The sequence below is a fragment of the Nelusetta ayraudi genome, unplaced genomic scaffold, assembly GCF_046127955.1.
Source record: "Nelusetta ayraudi isolate G7.1 ecotype Tasmania unplaced genomic scaffold, CSIRO-AGI_Nayr_v1 ptg000011l, whole genome shotgun sequence".
Taxonomy (NCBI): domain Eukaryota; kingdom Metazoa; phylum Chordata; class Actinopteri; order Tetraodontiformes; family Monacanthidae; genus Nelusetta; species Nelusetta ayraudi.
In genome coordinates, this window is record NW_027466061.1 from 17,328,899 (window position 1) to 17,344,623 (window position 15,725).

At 46.1% G+C, this 15,725-nt stretch overlaps 1 protein-coding gene across 8 annotated transcripts in view; it reads right to left on the reverse strand.

Annotated features, from left to right (window-relative positions):
* adgrl2b.1 (adhesion G protein-coupled receptor L2b, tandem duplicate 1) overlaps positions 1-12,032 on the reverse strand; it is an 89,648-nt gene extending 77,616 nt beyond the window's left edge. For 3 of the 8 annotated variants that reach the window (XM_076021517.1, XM_076021515.1, XM_076021516.1), the window contains exon 1: positions 11,118-12,032. The gene's annotated coding sequence lies outside the window, so the exon portion shown is untranslated. The remainder of the gene's footprint in view (positions 1-11,117) is intronic. The other 5 variants (XM_076021511.1, XM_076021513.1, XM_076021510.1 and 2 more) reach the window with 4 other exon arrangements.
* Positions 12,033-15,725: the final 3,693 nt, after the last annotated feature.

Here is a 15,725-nt window from a genome sequence, read left to right on the forward strand (position 1 = left end):
CTCCCTCTCTCTTTTTAACCTCTCTTCCTTTTCTTCTTTCAAATTGCACATTTGTGTCTTGGGGTTCATCCCCGCTCGCCTAAATTGCATCCACATTTTTCCCTCACATGCGGTCGACGGCCTCGCATCTGGGCTTCACCCCCCCCCCCCCCCCCCCCCCCCACGCTGAGGGCGCCCGGGAAGAGACGGAGAGGAGCAGCGCCAGGCCTGAGAGTGAAATGAGGAAATGTCTCCGCCTCATATTGGCCCCAGTATTGGCCTCGTATGCGGCGATGAACGGTGTAGAAAGTGTTGCACGCTCGCAGAGCGACTCTTTCCTCGTTGTATGCATCATAAAATTTAATGGTGTGGGGGAGGCGGTGGGGTCTCTCAAGTAGGTGGAGAAAGATTGTCGTTCAGACCATCAGTTAACACGCATTTACCTCGACGGTAAAATCCATGAAAGCAAATAAAAACAACTGGCTCGGCTACGACTCAGACGCAGGCCCGTTCAAAACTTTCTGATATATCAGATTTGGCTAATTAGCCACAGCATCCAATCAATAAATGATGGAAGGAGGTGGTGGGGGTGAGCCGGTAAAAGACTTCCTGGAAGGCAGGCGGCTGTTCTGAATCCTCGCTGGAGGCTCTCCAGAGATCCCTCCTCGATCCTTGATCCTCCGAGCAGAAACACGAGCGCCAGAGCCGGCAAACAAGATGGCGGAAGGGGAAGAGCTGCGAGCGGGGAGGCGGAAGCGTCAAATTAGAGATTTGGTTCTCTCCGTCCGTACGCCCCTCCCTCCATTTTTTTCCCCACTCTCAAGACTTTCATCCACCCCCGCTCCTCCCGCTTTCTCCTTCACCTGACAATGGCACCTATTTACCTGCCGGCCCTGCAATTACCTGACCTCCCTTCCTCATCAGCTCTCCCAGGTATTTAACCCAGCCATTATCATGCGCCGGGCATCGCTGCGCCGCATTTTCGTTCTTGTTGCTTTCGCTCCCTCGCTCCCTCGCTCCCTCGCTCGCTCTCTCTCTGTCTCTCCCTCTCTCCCTCTCTCTTCGTTTCAAACCTTTTGAACTTCTGCCGACGCTCCAGCCTGAATCTTTAACTGCATTGGGAACAAAGAGGGCGGCGGAATCATCCCAACGCGTCCTCCGTCTGCTCCATCCATCCCTGTCGAGCTGCACCGGCAGCCGTGACACTTGTACCTGCCAGAGCGCACCTCGCAGGCAACAGCATCCAGCCGAGGATAATTGACGGAGAACACGTGCAGACTGTGATGTCGGTCTTAATTTGCGGCGACGCTACATACGCTCATTATCATTCAATATAGGGTGGTTCCTTGAATTAGGAACGCAAATTGATTAGCTCGTCACATTAGCCTTTAGCAGGAACTTGTTGAGTGAGGGTGGACATTTATTGATGCTTGCCCACGTGTGATGCTGCTGTCACACTTTCAGATGGGAAGTTCATTCTTTCCCATTTGGATTTAGGCTTTAGCCAGCTGCTTAAGTCCAATATTAACTCTCCTCCGAGCTATTTTTTTATATATATAATTTTTCGGTTTATACTTCTTCTGGGCTAAATATGCCTCAATCAATATTCTCCATGTTCACCGGCCAGTTGTGAAGGCTGGCAGCGTGGAGGTCTCCCTGTAGGAGCAGACTAGTTCCTTTTGCGGGTCTCCACAGCGTTTTACTTGAAAAAGTTGTTTGATGCCTCTGCCAGAAATGCTACTATGATAGCGGGCCGAGAGGGACCTTGGAACAAAAAAAAAAATCCAAAATGCCTCCAACTGTGTATAAGACACTGAAGGAAACATTTTAAAATTATTTTTACAATTAGATTTTTAACAATGACATTTTCTTAACTTTAATTTTTAAATGTTATTGATGAACACTGTTTGAGGATTTAGTACGTTGAAAATCAAACACTAGGTTAATTTTGTTTATTAATTTTAACTACACTTTTTTACTCTAAGCTTTTTATAATTATCAATAAAAAAAATTACATTTTGAGTGTAAAAACTCAGCATAAGCTCTTTTCGTAAAGTATGTGTCTAATCTGAGTTGTTAGATTTAAGAATAAGGGGACAAATTCAAATTCATGTTTGAGAGAAGAGTGAAATGAAAAGAACAAGTGCAGGTCCAGAAATTCTTGTTCTTCTTCTTCTAATTTTAATAATCCCATTTGTCCCGGAACGAACTATAAAATCCTAGAGAGACTGGCTTTTTTTTAGTTTTACAACCTGTTCCCTTGGCCAGAGCTTTATTATTAATAAAAAAAAAAATGCTTTATAATCTGCAATAAAAGCGTAGCACTGGATTCTATTAATTTGCCCACTCAGTCTGTTCTGGTGGAATTCCTGACACAAACATCCATCTGCAGCATTTCCACAGGGGGGAAAACTGGTTGGGCTTGTCGCGCTGGTTTCTTTGTACATAATGACTTTCTTCTTTTTCCTGCCTTAACCACAATAGTCTCATCGTAATTTACTACCTTCAGCTCAAAACCACTTCATTTTCATTTTGAATGATGCAACGCCGCAGGTTTAAACCTAAACTCATCCCTGCTCTTTAAGCTGAGCACAGTTTCTATATTTTTTAAGTGCTCTCCACGGCCCTAAGCAGAGTGTTAACAAGCCAGAGTGGACATAAATGCCGAATTATTACACAACATGCCTCTGGAGAAGATGAATTCCCCAAAATCTGGATCCAATCATGCAGCGTTGGCCAGACCGGAGGTCGTTAATGTGTCAAATCTGTCTGACAGATCAAATGAAGCAGGTTTAACCAAATAATAAGAAGCACCTTTGAAATTAATTTATACATGATCTAAATGAAGGACTGTGTTATTACATTCAAACTGAGTGAACAAAATGTGATCGTGGAATCTAGAACAGATATTTACTGGGTTCATGTATTTACTGGTTGGGGGGGGCTTTATTTTACAAGTGCGCCACACAACATTCTACCACTCAGCTGGAACCTCCTTAACTATGTAAACACAAATTATTCCCAGCCACTTTGTTTCTCCGCCAAGCCACAAAAAAATTTTCATGCAAAATTGATTCAAGAACCTCGAAATGGTTTCCTAACTTTTACGAGTCAGCAGGTCACCTCAACTGACAGATAATAGGCACGTGGCATCAAGTGGGACGTCAGAAAAGTGGGATTAGCACTAGCATGACTCCAACACGCTTACTTATCAATAAATTCTACCAATCATTCGGCGAGGCACGGCTAAATAGCCCGACTTCACCTCAACAGCCGGCTGGCTTCTAAAAATGGCAACTGATTTATATACCTCCAGTAGACAAATTGCTTTAGCTCTAGCGAAATCTCCGTTGGAACTTTCTGATTACGTTCTGGGCGGCACAGGCTCTGAAAAAGGACCTGACATGAAACGCGTGGCGGCAAATTTAAGCAGCGGCAGCCAGTACGCGCCTCAATACTCCTGTAGAAACCAACACATATACACAAGAAGACACACAGCCTCCATATCACTCCTCAGCCCTGCAAAAAAACAGCGAAGGCTTTTGTTGTGGCGGCGTTTCCCTGCGCTGCCAAGTTTCCCCTGCGCTGCTGCGGCTCAGCCCCAACGGTAGTGGAAGGGATGCATGCTTCTTTTTATTTTATTTTCAGGCCCCCTGCCTCCGTTTTTCTTTGTCTCTCCTCCAGTACATCATTCCTTTGGGTGTTTGCTCCGTGTCCCTTAGTTACAGGATGAGAGACCCCACAGCTCACGGAGTTAAAAGCCTGCCCTGTCCCACTCATACGAACAAGACCATCAATAATTCAGCCTCATCGGGAAGCATTATCTAACAGCCTTATGAAAATTTAAAGTTTGTGGGTGACAACGCAGAGCCTTGAAGAAAGTGCTCCGTAAGAGGACACGTCAGGTGATGAGAATGTGGAGGAAGGCACGCTGACGGGAGGCAAACAACAACAGAAAAAAGGAAAATGTCTGCGGCACTGTGTCTTGCAGCCTGGCGAGGTTGATTTAACCATTTAATGGCGCAGACAGCCGCCTCGCCGAGTTAAGGCAGCGTCGGCTTGACGGCACGTCTCTCCCTCTCCCCCGCTGTGGCGAGCTCCTCCGCGCGCGAGCGCATGCGGCACAAAGGTGGAAACGTTTGCTCGGGCTGTATTAACGTCCCGGCTCATTTTCATTGACAGTGAAATCCCTCTAAGCCGAGATCAATTACATCCCGCTCCGCTGTAATTAAAATGTCCTAACAAAGGTCTTTGGAGCACATCACAGGAACCTACTTATTGAATCTAAACTCAATTCGAATTATAACGCCATCTCCTTGAAAAATAGAGTAAGATTAGATCCACTCAAAGTAATCCAACGCATGGCTTCTGTGCTCCTGTTTTTTGGCCTGTTTTCTTTCTTTCTTTCTTTTTTTTTTTGGGGGGGGGGGGTGAGAAATTATTTCAGGAATCTCAGCATGGACACAGTCTCGTGAAACCTGCTTACACTGCGACGCTGTCCATCAATGCGTGTGCATGGAGCAAAAATATTTATTAATCCCAACCTTTTGCAAAAAAGGAGGCCTGTGCTTGATTTTATGGTCCAGACAAATGAGAAAACTAGTTATTTGTTCTCTTAATCCCGCCCAATGCCTGACTGCGCTCTGCCGAGGGTGTGACATAATGATTATGAGTCTCCTAATTAAAACACAGCAGTGGAGTGATTAGCAATCACATCTCCACTCTTCAAATATAAGGATCTGATTTGCTCGGCTGATCAACAACGAGCTTCCGTGCCACCCCGCCTCTCGCCGAGCCTCCAGTCACTCTCCCAATCTCTCTGTCGGCGTTGAGGAGGCAAATCAGCTCAGGCCGACTTCTGAGTCTGACGTAGCTTCTGCCGGCCAGAATGCCATTTGCGATGCCCTTTATTCTTAATACCGACTGCCAGCAATCAGAGAAGCAGGTCCCACCCACTGCTAATGAACCCTTGAATGTTTTTCGGCGCTTACATGATAATAAATCATAGTGGGGGGGTGGGGGTACCGGGGGATAAACGAGCAGAAAAAGGAAGTAATTGATAGCCCAGCTAGTGGCAGCCACCCAAATTAAAGTTGAAAGCTGTTCCCCGGCTGCACAGAGGAGGCAGCGCTCGCACACAGACAGACAGACAGAAAGCAAGATGGCTGACTGCACTGACACTTTGTGAAAGCGCACCATGGCGTCCCCGCTAATAGATTCTCTTTGCTGGGCGACTCCCACCGCTTCTCATCCTCTGTGGCAACGCTTGCCAATCAAAGGCAACGGGCAGCGTTCAAGGGCTCTGACAGCGTCTCGTCACCTTGAGAACACAGTGGCTTCATCACAAGACCACGTCGGCATCAAATAGCCATCAGACGTGCGCAGACAAGGAGGTGGCAGGATGAAAAGTGATCCCGTGCCTCTCTTTCACACCAAAACAAGTCGCTGACAATTTCCGTTTAAGAGTGTCCGCTGAGCTCGCCGACACAAAAGACAACAAATGCCAGCCGTGCAGTGGGAGGTGACGTGCAAGTATTGGGAGGTGGGGGGGTTGGGGAGGGCGCTGTCGCATGAGAACATTCAATGTGAAAGGATTTTATAGCCTCTTGAGAGACTGGCTGCAAGAATCTGAGAACGATTGGCTTTGGCCTTATTGAAATATTGAAAACTGGTTCCAGGAGAAGCCAATGTACCAGCGAAAAAATAAACTGAAAGTTCTCTTGCAGTCAAACATCTGAAATTCTCTTTGTTGCTTTGGTTGCACGTCTGAAATTTATGGTAAAGACTGACTTGAGTCTGAAACTTTGAGAGCGTTATTACATCGCAGATGGACGCGTGCATTTTGAGAATGTTAAACCAGGCGGCATCTTTCTTCGGTCATTCAAAGTAGCAAACTGATCTCATTTGACGTAAAGGCCCAGTTTTAAAAAAATGTAATGGTAAAAGGTAAACACTATTAATGCTAATCCCTGTTCTCTTAGATCCCACCTGCTAACAAAACTTTCTTCTCACTGTATTGGCAGGTTAAATTCACAAATACTTGAGCGGAAACTTGCAAAAGCCTATCACAGAGTTTTTCTTCAAAAAATAAAAATAAAAAGACTGAATAAATATAAAATTAGCTAAAGTGGACCATTAGAAGAAAAATTTACACATGGCCCCTCAAAAAGAAAAAACATCCGATTTGGAGTTTAACTGCTACAAACCCCTTTAATATCAACGCAAGATGAGAAATGGCCAAGTTACAGCACATCAGTGGAGTGATTTACATTTTTATAAGCTCCATGAATACCATGAAGGAGGACAAGGGGAGATTCTTCCGCAGTGAAGCATGCCCCGAACTTCAATTTCTATGATAATTATAGGAAAACTGTTTAGGAATTTGAGGTGGAGCCGAAGACGGATGACCTGTCAGATGCACCTAATACCAACACAAGGCCTTTAGCCTTTTATCTGCACACTTCCTGTGACCTATACTTTGACAGGACCAAATAAAGAACACTATCTTTGTATCCCCTAGAGACAGAGCCGTGTCCTCGTATGCTAATGCCAGGCGGTGCTGGGGGGAAGAAGCTCCTGGCAGGGCCCAGACAACTCACAGGTCAGTGCTAATCTTCTGATAGATGAAGCCTAAAGACCCAGGACACATCCATCACGGGCGGCCGACGGCCCCCCCGGCTGGGAGACCCGCGCACACCGAGGGGTTAACGCACCCCTCCTAGAGAGACCTCCGATGATCCATCACTCAAGAGAACAGGCTTCTTTTGACCGTGGCGTTCCTTAACAACACGAAGGGGGGTGCTGCTCTCTTCACAGTGACTCTGGCTTGAGTGTGTGCAGAAGCAGCGTGACTGTGAGACCTAAGCTCTGAGCCTCTGTTGATCATTAAACATCCATTTTGAAGCAGTGGGTGAAAGTTAACTGTCATTATAGGCGCAGGAGGAGGCGGCATGGGAGGGGATTTTTTTTTTTTTTTTTTTTTCGATACGCTTCCTCGCTCAGTTGATTTGCTATGTTAGAGACAGTGAAACCATCCATCCATCCATCCATCCAGCCATTGGTCCATCCATCAGGTTAACAACCTCAACGCGTGACCATTGGTTCCAGACAGCAGCTTCTTTGATTCCAAGGGCCAGCGACAAATGGAGATCTCCAGCGATCAGCTAAACAAAACAAATTTCTCCCTGATTTTTCTGGACATTCAATCAGCCTCTGAACCGGCTTGCATGGGAAAGCGCGAGCGTTGACATTTCAAATTCATTTCTTTTCTTTTTTTTGTTTTGGCAGAGCCTTGGATGCCTCTTTGGCCTTCAAAATCATGCACAGGCCGTTTTGGAGCAACGCTCGGCCCCAGAGAGGTCCATCTGTGGAGGCGCTCCGGCTCCAGTTCCTCCGCCGACGGCAGCCTCCACAGAGGACATCACGTTTACTACTCCTCTCCTCCCTGAGTTTTAATAATTCCAACAAGCGGGCGCCCTGCTCGTTAGCTCTGGCATCACCTCCGCTCCACTCCCTCGCTTTTTATGTTTCTTGACTCAACAAACTCGCAGCACTCGCCGCTGTTCTCGCTGCTGCCCCTGTCCTCCTACATGTGTACAATCCAGCGCTGCTTTTTCTCTTGGCTTCTGTCTGGAGTCATTGCACGAAAGAAACAAAAAAAAAGCGGAGGAAATAACCAACCGAATAATTCAGACTGTTGCAGAGCCAAACAGGGGAGAATGAGAATTATACAGTTTGGCAGAACAACGCACCGGACAGATGATAATTTCTCCTGTAAGACCCGTATAATCAAAACTCCCGCTGTCACGCATCGCTGCCTCTTTCTTCCTTTGCACTGTCCATTTGTTTGTCCAACTTTTAACAGCGGGCACATCAGAGGAATTGAACAAGACAGCTGTCAAACCACTCGCCGTGAGTGAAGATGGCAGGTGAAGCCCTTCTCTCTTTTTTTTTTCCTCTTCTCTCCCTGAGTTCCTTTCTGCTGTCTGACTTCCAAAGTCCAACTCTTGCATTATTCTCTAAGTTTTAAATGTTATTTTGTCCAAACAAAGGCAGGAGAGGGGAAGTTGGGAGGAAGCGGCTCGGACCACTCTGGCAGGTTGCAGAGCAGTTGGCTCATGTTATTACCCAGGAGAGGGCTGACCAAGAAGGGGCCACCGACCCCGACTGCGCTGCCATTGGCTTCTACATTCCCCAGTGTGTGCGTGTGTGTGCGCGTGTGTGTGTGTCAGCGTAATAACGTCTCACATGCTGCACTTTCATTCACTCTTTCTCTGCGCTGATCCTACTTGGGGTTCACGAAAAACTGTTGGAAAAATCTTTTGTTTCAAATCCTTTTTCTCTACTTCTCCTTCTCTGTGCTTGGTCAAAAAAATAAAAATGGAGAGCTTGGTAAAAAAAAAAAATTTTTTAGGGAACACTGGGCCATAAATCACAAGACAAAGAGCGAGAAAGAAATGAGGGAGCTTATCAAAATAAACAGTCTTCCTTTTCTACATTCTTTCCCCCAACAAACAACAGCTGCACAAAATGGGGAATAAATATTATCCCTGCAAGAGAAAAACACTCTGGCACCACGAGGTATGGAGTTTCTCACAGAATGCTCTCCATCTTAACATTCTGGCCATGAATGTAGAAGGAACAACAGCAAAGAAAAAAACAACAACAACAAAAAGCAGTTATTTTGAAAGAAACCCCTCAATAGCTCTTTGTATGCAGTGCGTTTTCCTGGGATGTAGACCTCCGGGGCCAAACTACTACTCACAACATGTAAACAGGGTTTCATCAAGTTATTTATGCTTTTTCTCGCCATGGAAATCAAGTCTAAACCTTTGTTGATGTTTTATGCTTGTGAGGGGATGAGGAAAAAAAAGAAAAGAAAACAAGTTGAAATATCCTAACAGCTCAAATCTTTTTTTAAGAAACCACGTCCCGGACTGGCATCCAAAGATTTCCACTAACTACATGTTGTGTGGGGCGACTTAAAACGTCCAACAAATTCTCCCAATACTACGCTCGGCTTCCAACACTCACACTTGCCCCTCACACAGGCACAGGCACGCACGCATCGCGGACAAACCAAGTCCGACAAACAGCCTCGTCTCGTCAGTAGCCCCCGACCAACCCGAGCAGCAGTGGCGGCAGCAGCACTTCTCTCAGAACAAAACTGCTCAGAAAGAAAAGGGGGCTGGTAGCTCGACTTCTCCCTTTTGAAATGCAGACACTTTGATATGGAAATTGGCAGTTACAAAAACCCGCTAGTATTCACACCAGCACGGATTGAAACCATTTGCGCAATGTGAGACGAGATGGCACTTCCTCCCAAGACAAGACAACGCAGACAAATGGACCCAAACGGCACGTCCGGGGCGGCTGGGAGTCGGGCTGAAGGTGGAGAGGCTGGAGTGGGGGATGAAGAGGGAGGCAGAGGAAGAGGAGAGCAGAACAATTTTGCCTGTTTTCTTGCCTCCCCACGACTCCACATGAATTCCTGCGATCCGCTGTCCCAGCGCTTGGCAGGACTGAGAGAATTGTCCTGTGCTGAGGAGCAGGATTTGGAGGGGAACACTGAAATCTGCCACAGAGGGCCACGCCATTTTGGCTCCAGGGCAGGGCAACAAAATGCCCTTTTCACCTTCCGACGTTGGGCACATTTTCTCAAGCTTTTCTCGCCAGCAACATCAAATTGACGGAAAAGTGTTTCCCTCCCCTGACTAAAATTTGCAATTTGCCCCCCTGTGGTTCTGATTTGGTGTATTTGTTTAGGTACAAAAAAATACATTTATTGAAGTGCGACCTTCTTCGTTTCAGAGAAACTTCTCTGCTGTGACCCAAGTATTCTGGGAATGGTTTTGTAGCGAGTCTATTTTTCACACTGTGCGTACTGATTTATATAATACTGCAGTTTTCCCAGTCTACGCCGAGCAACCTACTGCCTCACCCACTTCCAAGAATACAGGCTGAATTTGCTTAAGAAAAAAAAAGTCTTTATCTATAGTTGCTCTGCATGAAGCGAGTTATATAATACGACCGGATGCCCTGGCTCCCTAAATTGTCAGTATGGCTTATATAATGCTGCCGCACTATGCTGATTTGGCGTTGGGCCGTATGGGCTGTGTGCGTAGACGTTATTTAACCTTGATATTTCGGTGCATCACAGCCGTGGCCTCCTGGGGTTTGCTGCCAAAGTCAAGGCGGCCCCGACTTCTAAAAGCTCCGGCTGACGGAGAGATATGCTTCCCCAAGACTGAACTGTTCCTGAGTGTGTGTGTGTGTGTGTGTGTGTGTGTGTGTGTGTGTGTGTGTGTGTGTGTGTGTGTGTGTGTCCCATCATCACACATGGCTGGCGCAGGTCTGTAAATTATACATGCCCTGTGAAATGATCTTATTTTATAGCTGCAAAATGGAGAAGTAAATGGAGACAGAAGCTGACATCCAACTACTTAGCTAGTAGCTGCTGCTGTTGTGAACTGGGTGGAGATGTTTGTGCGAGTTCTTGTGCTTTTTTTGTCCATGTCATCACACTCAATACCACATCCTTGCATCTCTTATAAATCAAACCCGTGTGTGTGTGTGCGCGCGCGTGTGTGTGTGTGTGTGTGTGTGTGTGTGTGTGTGTGTGTGTGTTTTCCTCTACCTCAGAATATTTTTTAAAATAAAATGAAATAATAACCCCTTGAATTTCCAAACACACTCCTCTACAACACCCTTAACGTCTTTTGTTCAGATTTGGATCGAACGATTCCAGGCACAACAGGGACGACAGCAGGAGACACTTTGCATTAATTGAAAGTCTGGAGGCTCCGTGCAGACGCGGCGCTCCGAGGGGGTGAAAAAAAACGCGCACGGCATCGCACCACGGGTGAAAGGCTGAGTATTGATCTCGGCAGAGCAGTTTTTAAAGCCGGCGCAGGAGCCCGTGGGCCCGTTTTCTGACTTCTGCCTCTAAACATCCTCGCGGTGTAAATAAATGCTATTGATTCGGAGACGCATAACCCCGCGTTCCCCCTTTGCCAAAGATTCAAACACACACACACACACACACACACACACACACACACACCGCTGCTTTTATATAAAAAAAAAAAAAACAACAACAAAAAACAAACAAAAAAAAAAGCTACAAAAAAGCTACTTACCGTGTTTACGCCGTGCCAAAATATGGATTCCGGCATGGAGTGAGGATTGTCAGATCAACACCAGAAGCAGTCTCTCTCTCTCTCTCCCCCCTTTCTTTCTTTTTTTTTTTTTTTTCTTCTTACTCTGCCTGCTCTGCCGTCCTCTCCTCGGATGAGGGCCCCCTGAAAGTAAGCAGCGGGGTCGCACAAAGACCAGCCGGGGCTCGGCTGTGGGCTGCCGGCTCCACTTTCTTCCTCACTGGGGGCAGATGGGCTCTCCGGCATAAACTGTCTGCTCAAGCCCGCACGTCCCGCACCGGACTGCCGGCTCCATGGCGAGCAGGGTGGAAGGAGGCCAGTCTGTCCAAAAAAAAAAATAAAATAACTAACGATCGTTACTTCTCCTTCTTCTTCTCCTTCTCCTCTTCTTCTCTTTTCCTCTCGGTCCGTGAGCGAAGGCTCCTACCGCCGAGAGCGCCGAGACTAGACTGCACGCACGCACATACGCACACGCGCCCGCACGCGAAAAAAAAAGAAAAAAAAAAAAGAAGAAGAAAAAAAAATAGGGATCACTTCAAGGAGACGAGATGCTCCTCGGCGTCGCTACCAACGCGCAAACTCGGAGCGTGTCCGGCTTCCCACGGGTCGGGGGCGGTGGTGGGGGGTTGGTGGGGATTGTGGAGCGCGGTCCGCGTCCCTCTCCGCGTCTCATCCACAGTCACGCCGCCGCCGCGCAGGCAAGTCGGAGCTGCAGCCGGGACTGGAGGCAAACAAGGCGAGGAGGAGACACGGCGGCGCACCGGTCCCCCTGTTCCTCTGCTGCAGCAGCTGGCTGGCTGGCTGGGGGAGGGCGGCAGGCAAAACCCGGCGCGGATCAAAGCCGAGGCACGGAGCGCGGATCCTGATGCTAATTAGGCGCGGTGCACGCGTTAAAGGCTAATATTAAACACCCCTTCTTCCACCTCCCTCCTCCTCCTCTCCTCCTCCTCCTTATCTCGTGATTGCGCACACAACCTACACGCGCGTTTGAAGCACGAGCCGAAACCTGGTTGTCGGCTCTGAAACGAAGGCGCATTTTAGAAGTGGGCGGGTGGAGAGAAGTGGAAGGTCCGTGGCTGACCCGAGATGCTGCACTGAGAGACGCCGCGATGTTTTCTTCTCCACTACCTCCCTCGATGTTTCCTTATGTTTCCTCTTGTTTTCTTTTTTCTTTTTTCTTTTTTTCTTTTTTTTTTGTAAATGAAGAATTTGCTGTGTGTAACTGTCCAATTGTGCAGTTTAATAAGTTGGGAGTGTCCCATTTAGTCATAGCACACAAAGGTAGAATCCTCACGTTGTCCATCAACACATTCTCCTGGGCGTTTTTCAGTATGTCATTTTTCGCTTTTTGTTAGACAGACTAGCATTTGATAGTTCAACATTATGAGTGAGGTGTTGAGCCCTGGCAGCTGTAGGCCATGGGCAGAAAAACACAGTGTAGTTTACAAAGTGTGAAGCCATTGCAGCCATGCAAGTTTAATTTTAGGCTCACGGTTGAAAAGAAACATGTATGAATACATATTAATATGCTTGGAGTATTTTTTCGAATTGTGTGACAAATCACATTAATGCTCACGTAAAAAAAAAAAAAATGAATACTAGCTAATTAAATCACGATGGTCACCCTTCATTTCTATGTCATATGATTTATTTTTTTTTTACTTTAAATTCATATGTTTCATATTTCACTGTGTTGTTCACACTGACATGACTAAACCAGGTGTTTTCGAATCATAGTCCCAAGAGGGAAACGCTTCCAGCATGTTTGTCTCACACTTAATTCTCACGGCGGCCATGTCATCTCTGAGATTAAATGGAATTTCAGTTATTATAAAATAATCAACGACTAAAACTTGCTAAGACTGAAATTAATTACAACAAGCCTTTAGGGCAAATGCAGTCCTATCTCATGTTATCTTGGTAATTCATAATTGCTTGCTACTCTCTTTATGTTTTTATAACCTCATTGTGGAGCACATTAGAACACTGTTTTGATAAGTACTATGCAAACAAGTTTATGAGTACATCAATCAGAAATGACTCAACCTTTATATATAAATATAGCAGTTTGGAGCAGCCAGCAAAACTCAAACATAGAGGATGAAACATAACATGTAACACAATTAGAAAGCAAATCAGGGGGAAATTACAGCAGTAATACTATAATTTAAAAGCTATTCCATTTATTCTCAACACCCATGTCAGACCCAAAGTCTCAGAGTAACAACAAAACACAATTGCAGCCATTATTAAGCACTGTATATCAGTTATTTGTTAATTTGTTGATCAAATTCTGTGATTTGGTCAAACAAGGAATAAAAGCCTAAAGTCAGAAACTAAACTGGAATCATACGGTGGTGAGCTCCAAAAGTGGACTCTGTAGTTTGGTGAAAGCAAAAGGGAGTTTGCATTAAATGAAAAAAGGGGGGTCTTCGTGCATTATGCCAACTGACTCGGAGCCATGCGTACGTTCTTATATAAATGGTACTGCTGAATAGGTCACTGTAGATTACCAATCATTATTTGAATAGGACAAATAGGACTCTGAAGAGACAGGAAATATTACAGCACTGACGTGAGGTGTGAGCAAAGACCTTCTGTGGGACTGTTTAATGAATCTTTCCACTGAGGTTCTTTACATTGTACCGTAGTGTTTAATTCTCACTGAAATATGGATTTTTTTTAATATCATATGCAATGGAATATCGCAGCACCAAGTAATGTCAGTTAACGGGGCTCTAAGTGTGGATAGTAAGTTGATGGAAAGTTGGAAGTTGGTTTAACCGAGCTGATGGCTGATGAAGGTGAGGTGCGAGTTGACCCTCCCAGGCTGGCAGCTGGAGTTCTAAAACACTGTAACACACAGGCAGTAAAAACACAGTTTGCCTACAAACACGACATGATACGGCAGACGCCTCTGCTCATTTATTGTGCCACAAATTTGCTGAGTGTCGGGGGCTCGTTTGGCAGCTACCGATTTGCCCATCTCGCCAAGAGGAAAGAAAACAAATGAAGACGAGTGTACACTTTTAGCATCCTGATTTATTCAGTTTCCAACAAAGGCTATCTTTAAAGCCCCATTACGCCCGTGATGAGGCCGGGTGACACAGTGCAGCACGCTAACGCTTGACAAGATGTGTAATTTTTACCCGTGCAGGCCTACCAGCTGTGTCCTCGCTGCGGGATGAGGCGTCCGCGCAGACTCTGGCAGCTCACACATTCTAACACGCTGCCTGAGCCCCCGCTTTGAACCGAACGCTATGAGATTTCTGTTGTCCTTTCCCGACGATCGATGTGCCGGAATGAAAATGATCCGCCCAGCTGGAGGCAGGTTTGCGGCAACATTTTCCTCAGGTTTCCTACGTTCAGGCCCCCCCGCACAGCATTCTTTTTGAACACAATATTACGCTCTTAGGCGGGACTTTTATGCTTTCGCAACACTGTGACTATTTTTAGGTCACTACTTTTCAGCGAGGTAATAAAAGAGCTACCTCAGAGGTGCAATTCTGAGCAAAGAACAGACAGAGAAAAGGTCTGTCTTGGAGCAAACACTCAGTCACTGTGAGTTCGGCGTGATTAATTTTCCAAGTATCACTTCGCCTCTCCTCCTCCTTGCGAGCAGAGAGCAGGCCAGTGGTCTCCATGTGGCTTCAATCCAGAGACGGTCCCTTGGCTGCGCAAAGGGGGAAACGTGAATTTGGGTCAGATTCACCAGGTGGAAAGGCAGAGGATTAGTGCAAGGTTCACATGTTTTCTCAGGCGTAGTTCTACTTCACAAAGAGGAGCACATGAAAGAAGAAAAGAAGGCAGACGTAATGACACTGATCTGCGTCAAATCTGTATTCTAATGTGCTTATGTATGGCCTCGGACGCCAAGTGTGAACAGAATTTCATTGGGAGTGACCCAGGAGAGCTAGCTTGCTAGTGTTTTATTCATCGCATCTGATGCAGTATATATGTAAATACACAGCGGCGGCAGTTGTACCTCTTTTTCTTCTCTCATTTTTTTTTAAGGACACAAAGTTGTCAGAAAAATGCTTTGGTTTGCTACTTCTTACGGTGCACGGCCCGCCGCTCTTTTACCTGCCTTCAGTGTGAAATCGAAAACCTCAAGTACAAAAGAGCTTAGCTTTTTACTGCTGACTCATGTAGTGAGTGCAAATAAATTTGGCCGTGAGAGATCAGACTTTATCACAGAAGCAAGGCCTCCATGCTGTAAATTATAGGTCAGTTTCAAATCTTCGCCATAAGCTGAGGCTGAAATTACAGCTCCACAAAACGCATCGTGTTTCCTGCATACTCAGAAAACTCCTTTTTCCCCTCCTTCGCCATTGCTTCACTAACTCATTTGGCTACAGCTTTTGTTTTAATCCGGCCAATTTGTGCTGGGAAGATTAAATCCATCCACCGCTTACAAATTACTTCACCTATGACCGTTTATGGTTGCGGCCGCTTTCCTCTGCATTACAGCTTAATTTAAGACAGAAACCACACATGGCTCACCTCTTTTTTTGTGGCACTTTGCAGCCACAGAGACCCCACAGACAGAGAGAACGCTTAAGAAACTTGTGTCCTTTCACTTCCACATGT